Source organism: Gavia stellata, unplaced genomic scaffold (assembly GCF_030936135.1).
Source record: "Gavia stellata isolate bGavSte3 unplaced genomic scaffold, bGavSte3.hap2 HAP2_SCAFFOLD_52, whole genome shotgun sequence".
NCBI lineage: Eukaryota > Metazoa > Chordata > Aves > Gaviiformes > Gaviidae > Gavia > Gavia stellata.
The window spans coordinates 893,109-909,519 of NW_026777025.1; the positions used below are offsets into that span (position 1 = coordinate 893,109).

General features: G+C 39.6%; 1 pseudogene; it reads right to left on the minus strand.

The window, feature by feature from the left end:
- Positions 1–686: 686 nt before the first annotated feature.
- On the minus strand, positions 687–16,028 carry LOC132321605 (ATPase family AAA domain-containing protein 2-like; annotated as a pseudogene).
- Between the last annotated feature and the right edge of the window lie 383 nt (positions 16,029–16,411).

Sequence of the window (16,411 nt, forward strand, 5' to 3'; positions counted from 1 at the left end):
TTCCCGTGCACCCCCAGCCCACTCACTGGTGGGGTGGTGTGAGGAGCAGAAAAGGCCTTGGTGCTGTGTGAGCCCTGCTCAGCAGTAACTAAAACATTCCTGCTTTATCAACATTGTTTCCAGCCCAAATCCAAAACACAGCCCCATACAATCCAAAACACAGCCCCATACTAGCTGCTATGAAGAAAGTTAACCCCATCCCAGCCAAAACCAGCACACTCATCTTACTTGACTTACAAGGAAAATTATCAAAGGAGCTCAGGTAACATTGTCTGTCTCCCTACATATGTCTAGAGAAAGAGTTGCAAGTTAATGAGGTCAATTTGCTATTAGATTTTAAAAAGCCAGCTACAGAATTTCACTCACAAAACCATCAGCTTCAAGATTTTATGAGCAGAAAATTCTTACTTTAGATAGGAAGTATTACCAGAAAGCAAGGTTATTAGGTGAAGTTGCTTACTGTCTTACTACGTGAACTAATATAGATGAACAGAAAAGCATTTGGAGATGAGCCCTTCTTCAAATCGGTTATAAAGCTGTAAACTTCAGAAGCTAAACACATGTTGGGCAGAGTTAAAGAGACAATTTTAAGGGAATATTTGCTGGAGAAAAATTTGCCTGTGAAGACTTACACCTCACACGCTTTCTGTTAACCTTGTTTAAAACAAACTTAGCATTTTTGCCTTTCAGAAAAACCCACCGTTCTTTGTATCGACGGAGTACTGCACAAAGCGCATGGGTGAAGTCAATGGCAAAATTCCTAGTCCTGTTATGGAGACCAGGAAAGTTCACACCATGTCATGCGTTTTAGCCGAAAGAGACCCAAGTCCCTTTGTTCTTTCATGTCCTTTTCACAGGAAAAGTGGGGAAATAATTGTCTTTCCTTTACATATCTATTATTATTGCTCCCCTATTTTTCTGCCCTTTCCCCCTTCAGTTGGAAATCACACTAAGAGGTGGCACAGATTTTAGCATTTGAGGGCAGGGAAGGGAAAAATACTGTTTCTCATAACTAAAAGCTAGTTGAGTATTCAGAAACTGCCATGTACAACATTTTTGACTTCAAGAGAGAGCAATTTAGGAGCCATTAAACATCAGTTGGGTCATCAAGTCCAGTGTCTTACAGTGTAAACCATCCACTGTACTTGAACTTCATAACTATATCGAATGAATGACCTCTGGATTTATCTCACGTTTTGAAGCATAAAAACACTGAACGCCTCTGGCACGAAGAACCAGGCATCACCGAAACCTGTTATGTCACAAAACCAGAGAAGGTATCAGTGACTTTAGCACCTTCTCCAAGAAAGTCTGAATAAAATGCAACTTGCCTTCAGAGCACGGTGTACAGGAATCTACAGGCGCTGCTGGCATCTTCATCTTTTCGTTACACTTTGGGTCTGTTTTCTCACAGCCAGGAACATAGTTCTGCTTTGGCATTACACGGTAGTAAGGCGGAGCATACTTCGAAGAGCTACAACCTTGCAACAAAGAACAGATAGCAAAGAATTGTGTCTTGCATTGTTGGTTACAAATACCGAGACAAGTCTTAAAATCATTAGCGTCAAAAACCATACCTCTTTTCTTGCGAGGTTCTTGAAGTTCTTCACAGCATTGTTCAAAATCTTCATCCATTTCCTCTCTCACGATGGCATATGCAGTATCTCTCAAAGCACAAGCTCTGTGCCTAATGAGACGATCTGAAATTTTACAGTCAGAACTGAGTCTTTTCTACCAGCCGATGAAATCCTTTATTTTGATTACTTATCGAAAGATTTTGCGCTTTTCATAGATAGGTTCTGAAGGGTTATCTCAGTGAATATTTTCAGCATAACAACATAAAAGTTAATCATTAAAGCAAAAGCACTAGTTACTGATCAACACTTCTATCACAATTTCTTGTCCAAGTAGTTTAATGCTACAACATTTACAACCTGGCAAGAAATGCTCTCTGTGGATGTTTAAAATGATCTAATCCCAAGTCTACTGTCCACAGACGACGTTTATCAATTTATACATTTTTAATTTTTCCAAATTAGGGATCAAAACACATTCTTACCTCCAGGGTCTTTATCTGAGTTGTACTGTAAAGCATTGCTGCAGATTAGATCGATGTCTTTTAGGAAATCTCCTGCAGTTAGGTACTGGTGCAAGTCAATCTTCGAGAGAACTGCCGAAAGGTCCATGGGCTGTTTAATGACTGCGTCATAATCAGGTACCTACAAATGAAATATGCGTGTTCAGAGATTTAACACGGTATCTACCAACATTAATTATTTTAATAACGTAAAATAAAGGACTTCTTCAAAGCCCCAAATATTTATGACACATCCAAAGATATGGAAATTAACCAGTTAGTTGCTTGAAAATAGAAGGGCTATTTCAACTGGCTTTGAAGAGACAGACCAGAAGAGGGAAAAACAAGAAGCAGGGAGGTCAGAAGCACATGTGGGGCAGAGAAGGGAGCAGACACCCAGAGTGGGATTCATTTCACTTTGCTTCAGAAAATCACAGCAAAGAAAGCTTTCTCAGTAGAGTCACCCGAGATTCTCTTTGTTGTTGGCGGGAAGAAAAAGGTGCAGGAATGCACCTTTGAAGTATCTGTCCTAGGCATCTACTTTTGCATGAGATAACTGGACCGAGAGGTGCCAATTTCTTTACTCAGACCATAAAAGGAGCCTAATGACTAGTAGAGATGAGGACATCTAGGTTTAGGTTATTTACATCTCAGAAACTAGAAGTAAAGGGAAAGACAAGTCAGTGGATGTTTAGGGGAACAGGACTTTGCTGAAATGCAAAGCTCTATTAAAACGACAGCTGACTTCCAAGTATATGCCCCTGGCTTAGACTTATTCAATACATTACATGAGAAAAAAAAAAGACAGAAGCGTATGGGAGGAAGAAGAAACCACACAGCCCTTATGGTTGATCTTATACGGAGGAGCCCCAGACGAAACAGAGAATAGAATCTTGGAATTTATTTTAAAAACTGCTGTTCTTACTCCTGTTCTCACAGAAACTACTGAAAGTCAATTAAAGAGCTTTAGGCTTTATTAAAACAGTCCTATAGATACTGTTTATAATTATAAAGAAAGAGATCTCTCTGCTTTTCAGTGCTGTAACATGCCTACATGTCAAAGCCTTTTCATGAGTGAACTGTGTTGGCAGTCGGTCTAACTGGCAGTTGGTCTAACTGGCAGTCGGTCTAGATGATCGTTATAGGTCCCTTCCAACTGAAATACTCTAAAGTTCTGAAGGCATTGCAGAAGGAACCCGGGGCTTTCAGTGAAACTCAAATAACAGACACTTGAGGGCCTCAAGGAGTCAGCAAAAGTAAAAGCAAACTTTCTGCTTCTTGAAAAATCAGAATAGTACGGTCCTAAAAACAAAGACAAACCTTCCTATAAAGAGCACACAAACTCTGAGAAATATAAACACGCAGAAATTATGAATACACGCAGATAAAATGGTATTACAGATCAACACTAATTTACCTCCTCTGGGTCGACAGGCTTTGTAAATGCTCTGAAACGTCTGTCACCGGCAAGTCTACGAGTCACATCCCTTAAGAAAATCCTAAGTTCACGCAATATATCCTCCTCCTGCTCCTCCAGCTGTCTTATTTCTTCCTCTGTCAGCTGTGGAGGCTTAGGCGGTGGTGCTACAGGCAGTACTTCCAATGTCTGCCAAGCTTAAAAGAATCAGAAACTTTTAGTCAATTTACGGTACTCAAATACAAGCCTATGAAAAATTATTGATAGAAAATTACCACCAAAGCAAATGCTGTAGAGCTGTTAACTTACAGTTAGCAAAGTTTTCTATGTAGAATATCCTCACCTGTCTTAGTTTTTGATGCAGGAGGTTTAGCAGTTTTATTTACAATTAAGTCCTCAAAAAATGTTCTTCTTTCTTCCTCATTAGGCAACTGGATTTTGAACACTTCATCATCATTAATAAACAATTCTTTTATCTAAAGCACGAGGAGAAAAGATATTTCAGATGTAAGGTCACACAAATTCATGTTCTGTTCCAAAAAGATGAGTGCCTTTCCAAATTAAACTGAATAATCACCTTGATAAGACAAACTGTGAAAAGGTATCTTCTTGGCCTTAAAAGGCTGGATTTTCATAGGTTAGCATGGCAAATTAAAGTATCTTCTCTAAGGAACACCTCTAGAGTTAAAGCTCAATGAAGGGACCCTATGATACACTGATAAAGTGCTGACATTCAGCACCTCCTAGACTGCTTATTTTGTATTTACCTGCCTTGCTGTCCTTTAGTTTGAATCTTTATGGCAGCTATAGAAGGAACAGGCAGGATTCAGGAGACAAGTGTGGGCTTTTTTGGTAAGGTGCTGTGGGTTTTTTTTAAATTAATTTAAATGAGGTGTCTAAAGCTGCACACTTCCAAGTTTTACTCCATTTTTCAATCTCTACTACCAGAAAGTATGGAAGGAATTTCAATACTTATTTTAGAAAGAATTTATTAACCGTAGAAGAATTTCTGTAGAAAGTTAAGCCCTTTCAAAGCATTTGATGATAAACACATCTAGGCAACCCCCTCTCTCCCCCCCAGTAAATGAGACAAAATAATCAGAGCAGCATATTCACATTTTGAACACCTTCCTTTAATGCACACTCTCAGATACCTAGAAAGCTAAGCACATACTCTTACTGAATTTTGTTAAGAAATACAACTAAAAATAGATTTCCAAGTTACTTAAACAGAAGTTGGAACTTAGCTTTCTGATTTGTAAAGCTTTCACCGATATGAAGAAAGAAATTGAAATTTTTAATAAAGAATTTAAATTTGAAATTACATTCTATCATTAAGAGTGTGACCATCGTACTTTCTCTGTAAAACTATCTTTCACTTTTCAGTAAAAGTATCTTTTTCCCATGTACATTTCAAGCACCGTATATTCTTGCCTAAGTACATACCTAACAATCTTGAAGTCACTGGAATTATTGTCTGAAGTAAATGTTTATGTCTGTCTAATGAGCATGAGTGTGTGAGAAGGGGGAAAAAGTTGGGTCAAAGTCAAGCTCTTTACTCAGAAAACACTTTAGGCAAATGCTTTCAAGCATTGTTTTGTCTAAGCAAATTTTAAGAGACCTGGTTAGGGTGCCTGAGTAATAACAGTATGAATTTGCTTAAGAGTGCACAGTACTCCAACGTTTAAAGGATTTATAAATTAACAAAAAACTGACTAAAAAAAGTAAGAAAAGTATCAACAGAAGTACCTCTTCTGGGAGATCTGCATGACACACATCAGATGTTGCAAGCAGCAAAACTGGAGCAAATGCTGGAATGTTCTGCAGTAGTGTTGTAAAAGTAGCTCTCAATGTAGCTCCAGCAGCCTCCCACCACAAATGGATATGTGGAATATAAATGATACTTGGTGCTGTTCTTTGTGCTTCTCGCATCAACTGGTAAAATGAAAGCTTGGATAAGAAAACTAAACCATGTAGAACAGGCTAATAAATAACTACGCGTCAGTCAAACTGTCTTATGAAATAGGAGCACATGCAGCCAAAACATCAAAACAATCCAACAAAAGAACAACTCCTTAACAATAAGGTAAAATTTTCACTTTACTCAAATATGGACATTGCTACACAGACAGAAACTGACCTGAATCTCTGCCTGATTTCAAAACTACTTAGGTGTAAGGTAATGCCTAAAGAGCCTTACAACTCAGCTGCTGTGGTGGTGTGCCTGAAAAAACAAGACTAACCCTTGAGCAAGATGTATTAGCCTGGGTAAATCACTACACGACTCTGACTGCACCATTTTCAATTCAGAGTGCGCACATATCCAAGTCACTCTGAAGCACAGTTTGAACAAGCAAAGACCTATGTGAAAAGATGAGGGCTGACACTGTGAAAGAAGCCTGGTTACAATTCATAACTTCACGTACATTTTATAAGAGGTGACCAGTCTGAATAGCTGCCTGAATAGCTAAATCACTCACAGCCTCTCATTATCAATCAGACCAGATTACGTGCTTTGGAAGACCACAAGCCATTGCCTACAGATGGTACCTCGATCACAGAAGAGGACATGCATCTACCACATGAGGGAAGCGGCAACAGTCCTTTCACATGACAAATTTCTCCGTGCACCCTTTCAGATTATCAATATTCAGGGAGTTCCTGTCACAAGATGGGAAGTGCACGTGGTATATCCGGGCAGTGACTAGACATGCTAGTTATATGACCGCAGGTGCAACCATCACATAACACAAAAGGAATTGTTCCTCTTATGTGACAAATGAGTATCCAGTCATGTAACATGTCCATCCTTACTTGTAGAGCTCTCAAATGCTGCTACTAAAGGTGAAAATATTTTAATACAGTGGTGTCAAACAATGAAAGGGATTTCCTGCCTAAAAGTAAAAAGGAAAACAGCACTAAATCTGCTTATATTTAATTTATAGTATAAGAAAAACAAACATAAGCGTTCCATGAATTTTAACGCTTTTACTGCATATACTGCAGCAGTACAAGCTGTATATGTATATATAAGAAAAGAAACACTTCTTTTCCCCAAAAGCTTGATTGCCTTACAAATATAATGAAAATGAAGGTTACAAAAAGTGCATGACAGGCAGTCAGGCTGCTGCAGAGCCATCTACTGGGAGCACAGATTCTTAAGCAGCAATGAAAACAACTTTCTGGATCCCACCGAGATGGGGAGGACTTCTTGCTATAAAGAGGGGTTTATTAGCAGCACCTCCCAGCTTCCCGAGCTGCTAGCAACATCCTCACTTTCCATTCCTTTGGAATGAAAGATACGGCCACATGTAACATCCTCATTTGGTATCATTTGATCTAGCAGAAAAGTGGCTTTTCAGACAGAAGTAAACCTAACAGCACATTCAAACCAGGCCACCTCCATTAACAATGAATTTTGCTTACTTTACTAGTTTATATACAGTTCATGAATCCTATGAGATTAAAGAGAAAAAACGGTACCTGTGCACATGTTTCTTCCGATGATGTGATGCTAACGAACAAAACAGATAGGTCTAGTGTATAGACTGGAAACTTTTCCAGGGCATGTATTACTGCAGGTGCCAAATGAGAAGCTTGCCCGTATCCTGGCTCTCCAACTAGTAAGAATCGTGGCCTGTAAGATGTTGGCTGGTAATAAGCATTTCTAGAACAGGAAGAAGAAAACAAGTTTAAAAATGAGGTGATGAATAGGCACACAGATGATAAGGTTTTTTCCTATACACCTTCCTTTCTTTTTTTTTTCCCTTTCGGTAAATACTCTCCATGTTCCAGCAAATAATAAGCTGGTCTGTGATCAGGAACACTGTCAAAGCCCATTTTCTTTTTAAAAAACTTGTACCATACCTCCCTTAAGAAATCCTGCCAATCCCCAGCATGTCTGCTGTTCCTTGGCTGGGTTAAGTAACAGCTCTTAAATCATACAGGGGGACTGTCCAGCTAAATACACATGTGACAACTCATCAGTAACCCAATATGGGGGAGAATAACAACTCTATCTCTCAGCACACGCCAATCTGGATCTCCTCACTGCCCGTAGACACTGATTTTCAGTAGGTCTTGAGTTTAAGTAGCTGTGAGATCTCTACATCTGTCTAGTTTAGCTGAAATTTGGCCATAGTTACTGGAGATAGTGGGAAGGAAGGAGTAGAACAACATTTCTAGAAAAAAATTAACGTGGGCACTGAAACACATTAGCTGTATCTGAAGAAGTACACAAATGGACTGGTTAAATTACAGCAGTACACTCAATATGTATTAAGATGTATATTTATTTTATTCAGTCATTCTAATGTTTCATCTTTGAATTGTCTATTAATTTCCTAGTAATCCTGCTTTACTAGCATGAAACACATTTGTGAAGAGCATTCGTTTTTTTCCACCACAATACTATTGTACCTTTGCTGGCTGAAGACAAAGGTATAGAGACCTAACCAAGCTCAGCAGGTCAGAAGATTTTCTGGACAGCGCAGCAATAGAAAGTGAGAAAAATAACTGACCCACCAGTGACGACAATAATCTGTTTTTTCAACTGTCAGCTTATATGACTTCCACATTAAAATGTTAAAAAGTTAACATAAACTTAGTCGGTTAAAGGTACAAAATGCAGACATTGTTTAAGTTTTTCTCACAGTGTTTTAACAAACCATTTCTCAGTTCTGTTTCTGCTACCTAATTCGCTGCTGGTTTAACAATCTTGGAAATTAGAAGGGCAAAAGATGTCTACACGAATCTGTAGGGGTTTTTTAGCTAAAAGGACAGGTAGCACGTTTCTTTGGTCTTGAGTCTTTCAAGGAATGCCATGGATTAAATCAACACATTCTAATAGTCTGTGGACCACTTTGACTTAGGAAAAGAGGGCTGGGCCATTCAGTTTGATGGGTTATGGCAGTGTACTCCATTAGAACCTCAGTACCCAGCTGGATCTTCACGCTTACTTCTTGCAAATATTGATCACCCCCCCACACCCCTCCTCTCTACTTCTTCATCTACCACCCCTCACACCAAAACTGTTTACAGACACGGCCATCTGAATAATGCAAACATCAAGGGACAAATATGTACCTGCTAAAATTGAGGAATTTTTCCTTTTGTCTACCAGGCATTTTAGGAGTTGGCTTATCTTCAAAGATTGATGGTGATTCCTCATCACTGTCAATTGCATAATTTCTTAAAATATGATTTAAACTGTCTGAAAGACAAGAGAGGTTTGTTAACTTTCCTGAATAGTCCATATCTCGCTCTCACATTAATACAGCTTCTAAATCAGTGCTGGAGACCCCTTATATTGTATTTCTTCATTTGAGGGCACATGCAGAATGTTATTTTCTGAAGAGTTTATCCTACCACAGATCTAAGGAGATTGCACAAGTCTCTACAAAGCTGTCCTACATCGCATGATTTGCATAAGGTATTCTCTCTCTGTTGGTGAAAACAACAGGAGGTTTCTTCCTTAGAATAAAGATGATTAGGAACTTCTGTAGTTCCTAGACACCTGAAAAACCCAACAAGGCCACTTCCTTCTGGAGCAGGTTCCCCCACTGGATGTGGGGAAATTAAGTGAACGTGGTGGCCACAGACTTCCCTTTGTCTAGGACTAGTGAGTCAGAATATACAGACCAACACATCTTCTAAATAAGGCTCCTCAAAGATCCCCGAAGGAAGAGATCATGAAAGGCCGACAACGGAGACGGGATGCAATTACCAATCCCTTAGCCTCTCTGCTTTTATATTGTTGGTGGGTTTCTGCCTCTTTCACCAATGCAAACAATCTACCAGCTCTACTGGGAGTAATACTGGTAGGATATTCTCCAGGGATTAGGATAATAACTAACTATTCATGGATCTCCGTTAATCAGGAGTGCAGCGAGTTTATCGATTTATTTGCTGTCACCAACCGACAGACAACTTGGTCAGGGTTGATGCAGTCAGGAGTGTGAGCTCACATACGCTATGCAAGCCAAGCCCCAGAGTATACGTTACTGAAACATTCTGATCTCATGTGCAGGCGTACAGTGTGATCCACAAACATTCAAATTAAGAGACTATGGTTAAAAATCACGATAGCTGTAACACTATTTAGCTTAAACCACTTATACTTGTATTGTGGTTCCGACATTCTTCACAGGAATTAGAAGCATTCATGTAAAAATGCCCTCTCCCCCCATTTAAACATTTATTTTGAAAGAGGTGCCTCACACATTAAACCTTAAATCCATCTCTACGAATGATAAACACGATATTAGCTACTGTCAGAAACAGGGTGCTCTAGGAGAGAACGCGTAGTTCTCTCCCATGTATTGCGAGTCATTCACAGCTCCCATCCAGCACTTCAGTTTAGAATCCAGAATAAAAACTATGCACGATATTCCTGAAATAAAGGCGTGCATGTGCATATTATAAAATCCTACTGTCATTATGGCTGAGAGGTTTCTGTATGTTGATTGCACAAATCAGAAGTTTTTGCTTTGGCAGAAGTTTAAAGAAGCGGCTACTATTGTTATACCTTGCTGTTGGTCCTTCTTTAGAGCAAGCTCTGCGTGGGGAAATACTCTCTGCAAGGCTTGTAAAATTCTTGCTAGTGTGTTTTCAAGCAGTGGTTTTGAAATAGGTGATAGTGCTCGCCCAGGTGAAGCCACAGCCCTCCGTGAAGCTGGAACAGTCTTCTGCATAGCCATGACAAAATCCTTCGCTGTTATTTTAATAGAAGCAATATCTAACTGCAGTTTCTCACTGCTTTTGTATATTTGAGGATAGCGGCGGCGCAGAGCACAGAGGGCAGCTTCAGCACATAAGCATTTAATATCAGCACCACAGTATCCTAATAAACAAAACAAGAATCAAATGTTATGTCAGTCTCAGGCAACACAGAAGTCAAGGCCAAGGTTTCCAAAGTGCAACACTGAAAGACTTTGTATGCAGCTAAAAATTAACAGGCTAAGAGATAATCCAAAGCGTTACCGAACTGCAGAGAAGTTTTGTTATGTGGCTCACAGCTTGATACCCTGCGCTTATGAAGCGGCCTCCTAATCAGAACTTTAGTCCTGAGGAAGATGCCCCAAAGCTATTTAATGTTCTGAGAGACAAGAAGAAAATGACAAGAAAAGAAGCATCTAACTTTGTTTGCTCCCAAGGCGTGTCAGCTGCCTCACGCTGCAGCAAGGCACAAGAGCTCGGGTGCTGCCTGGTACAAGCTCGGATTCCTTAGGACTCAGTCACGTGCAGTGACTGACTTTGTTTTCAAACTTACCAACACATTTTTCAGCTAGCTCTTCAAGAAACATGTCCAGTGGCTTAGGGGTCCAGTCTCGTGTGTGAATCTTGAAAATATCTTTTCTGAGAGCAAGAGTGCTTCAGGGTGAAAGTGCCTAATTGGATTAAATAAGTAAGCAAACATGAACCACTTTGGGAATGAAAAATCTTAAGTTGCTCCAGCACCAGCCTTGGTAAAAGTTGTTGTTAGCAAAAAGGAATTCTTGCGTGCACACCATTTCTGTCATTTTCTAGATGAGATAGCAGTAATTTATAGCTAATTCAGACATTGATCCTTACTTAAACATTTCAGTGACTAGCAGCATCCCCTTTTCTTGGCTGGTCACAGTGAAACCAAAATTAATTCTAGAACTACCTACTTGTTGAAATCATCTTAGTCATATATATTCAGTACCAGATCTGCCCTCCACAGCACAACGCAGCTCTCTCCAGACATCCCTCTTTTGTCCAAGTTGTACAACACTGATTTCGACTTTAACTGCTCCGTGATACTGCACTGTTATGTGATTTTGTTACAAAGAGGGACTTTGCCACATTAGCATTAGGGTTGAGTTTAAGTTCTGACCTCTTTATTTGGCAGGCTGAAGAGGAACTCTCGATCAAACCGTCCGGGTCTTCGTAAAGCAGGATCTATAGAATCCAGCCTGTTGGTGGCTCCAATTACCACAATCTCTCCTCTGCTGTCTAACCCATCCATAAGTGCCAGAAGTGTTGATACAATAGAGCTAACAGAAAAATATAATTTTCATTCACTGGTTTAGTAAATTTTGTTACGTTTTACATGACCTTCTCCAATGACCACTCAAAAAGGACAAGTTTTTATTGATGAGATGCTCCTTACTGAAAGACTCGTTTTAAGACATAAAGAAACAGACAAGGTAACACAGGTCTTGTGCTGCTATCAAGCTTAGTGAATTGTTTTCAATTATTGTTTAAAAACCATCTGAAGTTTAGTAGCATTGAATTACTAGTTTTCAGGACAAATGAATGTGTCACATGAAGTTAAATAGGTTGTGGTCTTCTTTTCACAAAGATCTAGCAGCTTCTATGTAGGTACAAAAAATGTACTACCTATGGATTTCGTCTTGTTCACAGGACCGCACAGGAGCAAGACCATCTATCTCATCAAAGAAAATAATTGAAGGTTGCATCTGGTAGGCCTAGAATGAAAACACAGGAATACTGACATAAGTAAACCAGCACAATTTTAAAGAGAGAAATGTCATGGTTGGAAAGTCACTGGAGCTAGATTTTTCCAACTAGCATCAGGGATCTCTACTAATGGAGCTAACGGAGTAAGTGGCACGAGTAACAGAAGACAGCAGCTATGTCAACCCGCTGAGACTGGGTGACAGGAAACAAATCATACCAGTAGTTTTTACAGCTATTTGGCAACCACCGAGAACAGAGCCAGGACTTAATTCAATTAGAGGTTCTGGAAGCAAGCTTCTGTTATGAATTTAAATGACCATGCTTGCAGCCTGCATCTGTTTCCCTCTGATCTAAAGCCACCGTCTCTTGCCTCTTGAAACCTTTTTTGTGGCTGTTTGATGTTTTTTTGAGGGGGTGTGTGTTACTTTGTGAGGTTCTCTCATTTGCTTTATTAATCTTTCCCAATACACCTCAAGATTTCAAGCCCCTAAAAAACCCACTGAAAAAAGAAACACTGACAATCCCGTTTCAGTGGAAGGAACTGACAAAACCCAAAAAAGAGTGAGTTCTTAAAAATATTGACCACAGAAAACTACAGTTACAACTCGGACAGAACACGTGGCACGTTTCCACCTTACCTGATCAAACAATAAACGAAGCTGTCGTTCAGATTCCCCTGCCCATTTACTCAGGCAGTCGGCACCTTTTCTCATAAAAAAGGCTATTCTCCTGTCACCTTGGCTACATTCATTAGCAAGTGCACGAGCAACCAGTGTCTTCCCAGTCCCTGGAGGGCCATAGAAGAGACAGCCTCTGCAATTAAAAATACCAAAGATTCACATAAGAAAAAAACATCATGGCAAAGTACCTATTACAACCCTCATCCCTACAACACACAACTCTTCTCTCTAGCTTACACTTCACGTGTAAGAGAGCGGTAACAGCTGAAGCGTGAGAAAAGTCAAACCAGATGGAAGTTTTGTGTTCCTACACAACTCAACAAGGCAGTAAACAACATGAATAAAGAGGATCATGCAGATGTACAGAACCTTGAGAAATGATCGTAGTGTCCCAGAACAACACTTCCAAAACTGCTGACAAACTAACAGGGGTGGTTACAGCACAGTGGAGCCAAACAAGAACAAACTTCAGCACAGAATCTAAGACTGGGCTAACTTATGAATCACCAGTTCATTCTTCAATGATACACGGCACATTCATTCTTGTTTTCACAAAAGGCAAGATTTGATAGTAAAGCATTTAATTCTCCCGTAAAAAGCTTTAAGTTAGTGGACTTGGTCTCCCATTGCTGATGATAAACAAGGAGGAAGTCTAAAGCTGGGATATATAAATATAGCCATCAGATAAATATAGCCATCAGATAAATATAGCCATCAGCTAGAAAAGCCAATACACTGCTGTTTCAAAAAGAATTTAAATTAATAAAGAAGCAAAACACAGATTTTGTTGTCGTTCTTTGTAATACTTTTAAAGTTACTGAAAGCAAAGGATTAAAAGTCGTATTTCAATATACCATGATTGAGTTTTGCTGACCAAGAATATGTAAAGCTAACAATTAAATCTCTAATAATTTCATTTCATAACTAAGTACAACAAACGCTGCAAGGTTCTAGTTGCAAGTCCTATCAATTGTAAAATTGATACTTGAGCACTTGAAAAAAAAGAGAGTCGGTGGGAGAGACAACTGGACATCCAAGAAACAAATTACTGTTGACTACCAGTAGGTAATTCCTTCTTCCTGCTTATAAACTAATGAAGTTGACTTGTACGTAGAACTCAAAACAAAAACACTCCAACCCTGCCTTTTAAAGGCAAGACACTTTCAAAGTATATTCTCCCCACACAGTACATCTTTGAACCTACATATATTCTGGATTCTATCCATTTTTAAGAAATTACTTTTTACTACTGCTAAAAAACCCCATCAACACTCCTGAAAATTTTGAAGCATGGAAACATATTGATACCTCAGTTGAATATTCTCATGAAAATGGGTGACCAGCAGGTTGAGGGAGGTGATTCTTCCCCTCTACTTCACTCTCATGAGACCCCACCTGGAGTACTGCGTTCAGCTCTGGGGCCCCCCACGTAAGGACAGGGACCTGTTGGCGCAAGTCCAGAGGAGGGCCACAAAGATGATCAGAGGGCTGGAGCACCTCTCCTATGAAGACAGGCTGAGAGAGTTGGCATTGTTCAGCCTGGAGAAGTGAAGGCTCCGGGGAGACCTTAGAGCAGCCTTCCAGTACCCGAAAGGGGCCTACAGGAAAGCTGGAGAGGGACTTTTTGCAAGGGCATGTAGTGACAGGACAAGGGGTAATGGCTTTAAAACTGAAAGAGGGTGGATTCAGATCAGCTATAAGGAAGAAATTCTTCACCATGTGGGCGGTGAGGCACTGGAACAGGTTGCCCAGAGAAGCTGTGGACGCCCCAACCCTGGAAGTGTTCAAGGCCGGGTTGTATGGGGCTTTGAGCAACCTGCTCTAGTGGAAGGTGTCCCTGCCCATGGAAGAGGGTTGGAACTGGATGATCTTTAAGGTCCCTTCCAACCCAAACCATTCTATGATTCTATGAAACAATGTCTGTTACCTTGGAGGTTGAATTTTGAATCTCTCAAAGACTTCTGTGTAAAGCAAAGGAAAAACGACCATCTCTTTTAAAGCTGAAATGTGGTCAGAAAGACCACCCACACCATCAAACCGTACCTAAAGATAAATTCAAAAGAACACATTTCATATGTTAAAGAAAGCTGCAACCTTGATAAGGTTCCATCAGAAATTGTATGTCAGCACAAAGGAAATGCTCTGGGCAATTTTCAAACTGCTTGAGAGAAAACTGTAAACCAAGGTAGCTGTAGACAGCACATTATTGAAAGCTTTCATAAGCACTGGAAACATCTCACTGACACAATGAACTAAAAATACTTACTGAACAATCTGTTTGCATTGGATCAACGTCAGCCAGACTTGCTCCAATTTTCATTCGATCCTTGTGAATTCCCTTCAAATCATCTTTCCGAAAGTTTAGTGGAAGACACCTGTTTTGAATTAAGAAGAAAGAGAAAAGCGCTTTCTAACTTACGATGCAGCTAGAAGGTTTTTGCTTTTATAACAATGGCAAGTGAATGCAGAAAACCTTACAAATGAGCTTAAACTTCCTAAATAGTTAAATACGTGTTCAAATTGTTTTATATTTAATGTCTGTGAGTAAATAAAGGAAAAAGGTCACTGGAGGCATTAAACTGGGTTTACTTTAACAACTCTTAGCAGTTACGAATAGCCACACCAGTCAACACAGCACATACATGAATGCAAGCTTCGAACAAGTTATTCCCTATGTGGAGACCGTGAACTGACCTCGATTTGTGTGATGAAAGAACCCCCCAAAACACAGTGACATCTTTCAAAGATTTTTTGCTTCTACATTCAAAAAGTTACAGCCCAAGGGGATACTTATTTCAGTGCGGATTAACATTATAAAGGCTGCCCACCACTGCTGGTCCTTCCCAAGGACTTTGGGATGCGTGTGTCAGAAGACACACATGTCTGAAAGACACTGGGCTGAAAACCTGTTTCTTAGATTGTTATCAAAATAGTTTTTCTAGACCAATTGTTAAGTAATAAGAGCACCGTCATTTCCTCTATTTATAACATTTTCTGTTACGATGGTTTTCTTTCGGAATGAACTACTGTAAAGCACAGGAGCAGTAGTTTTACATTTAAAAATTACATAAAAGTGTTCCTCCCCCCATTCCCACCTAGAAATCAAATTGCTTATTAAAAATCAATTCTAAAAATCCAATTTTAGAGAGTCCAGTTACAGTCGTCAGTACCAAGAGATACGATTAAATATTGCCACAATTTAGAAACTATACAAGATGAAGAGGATAACAGTTCACGGTTAGACAGGTGCAAACTCCTCCCAAGTAGATTTCTCCCTCCCCTACGCTCCAATTTCATTAACCTTTTTGAATCTCTGTTACGGCTGCGCTTCCTACGCCTCTCCAAATGCTCTTCGTCATCAGATGAGGAAGAGGATGTGGAATCCCTGTTGTGGACTGTGTGTCTCCGTCTGCAAACATTTAAACAAACAAGCGAAAAGAATTGAAGTACAGACTAAGTGATATCAAAATTTAAATGAATTGTATCTCAGAATTTACTTTGAGATCTATTAAGTTTCCAGATCAGTGTACTCCTTATGAATCTGATTTCAAAGTACACTACATGATTTTCCTTATGACAGCAAAATTCAATTTTTTTTAGGAAGGGAAAATGTTTAACTAATTTGCAAATAAATTTCATGAACAAATGACGCATTTTGTCCAATCTCTCTCTCTCACACACAAATAGAGTTTCACTTAGCATTATGTACCCACTCCGTGAAACATAAACCTTTTTAACTGATTTAAAAATCTGGCTTCAGAAACCCTTCCTTCCATAACTGTCTGCTTTCAG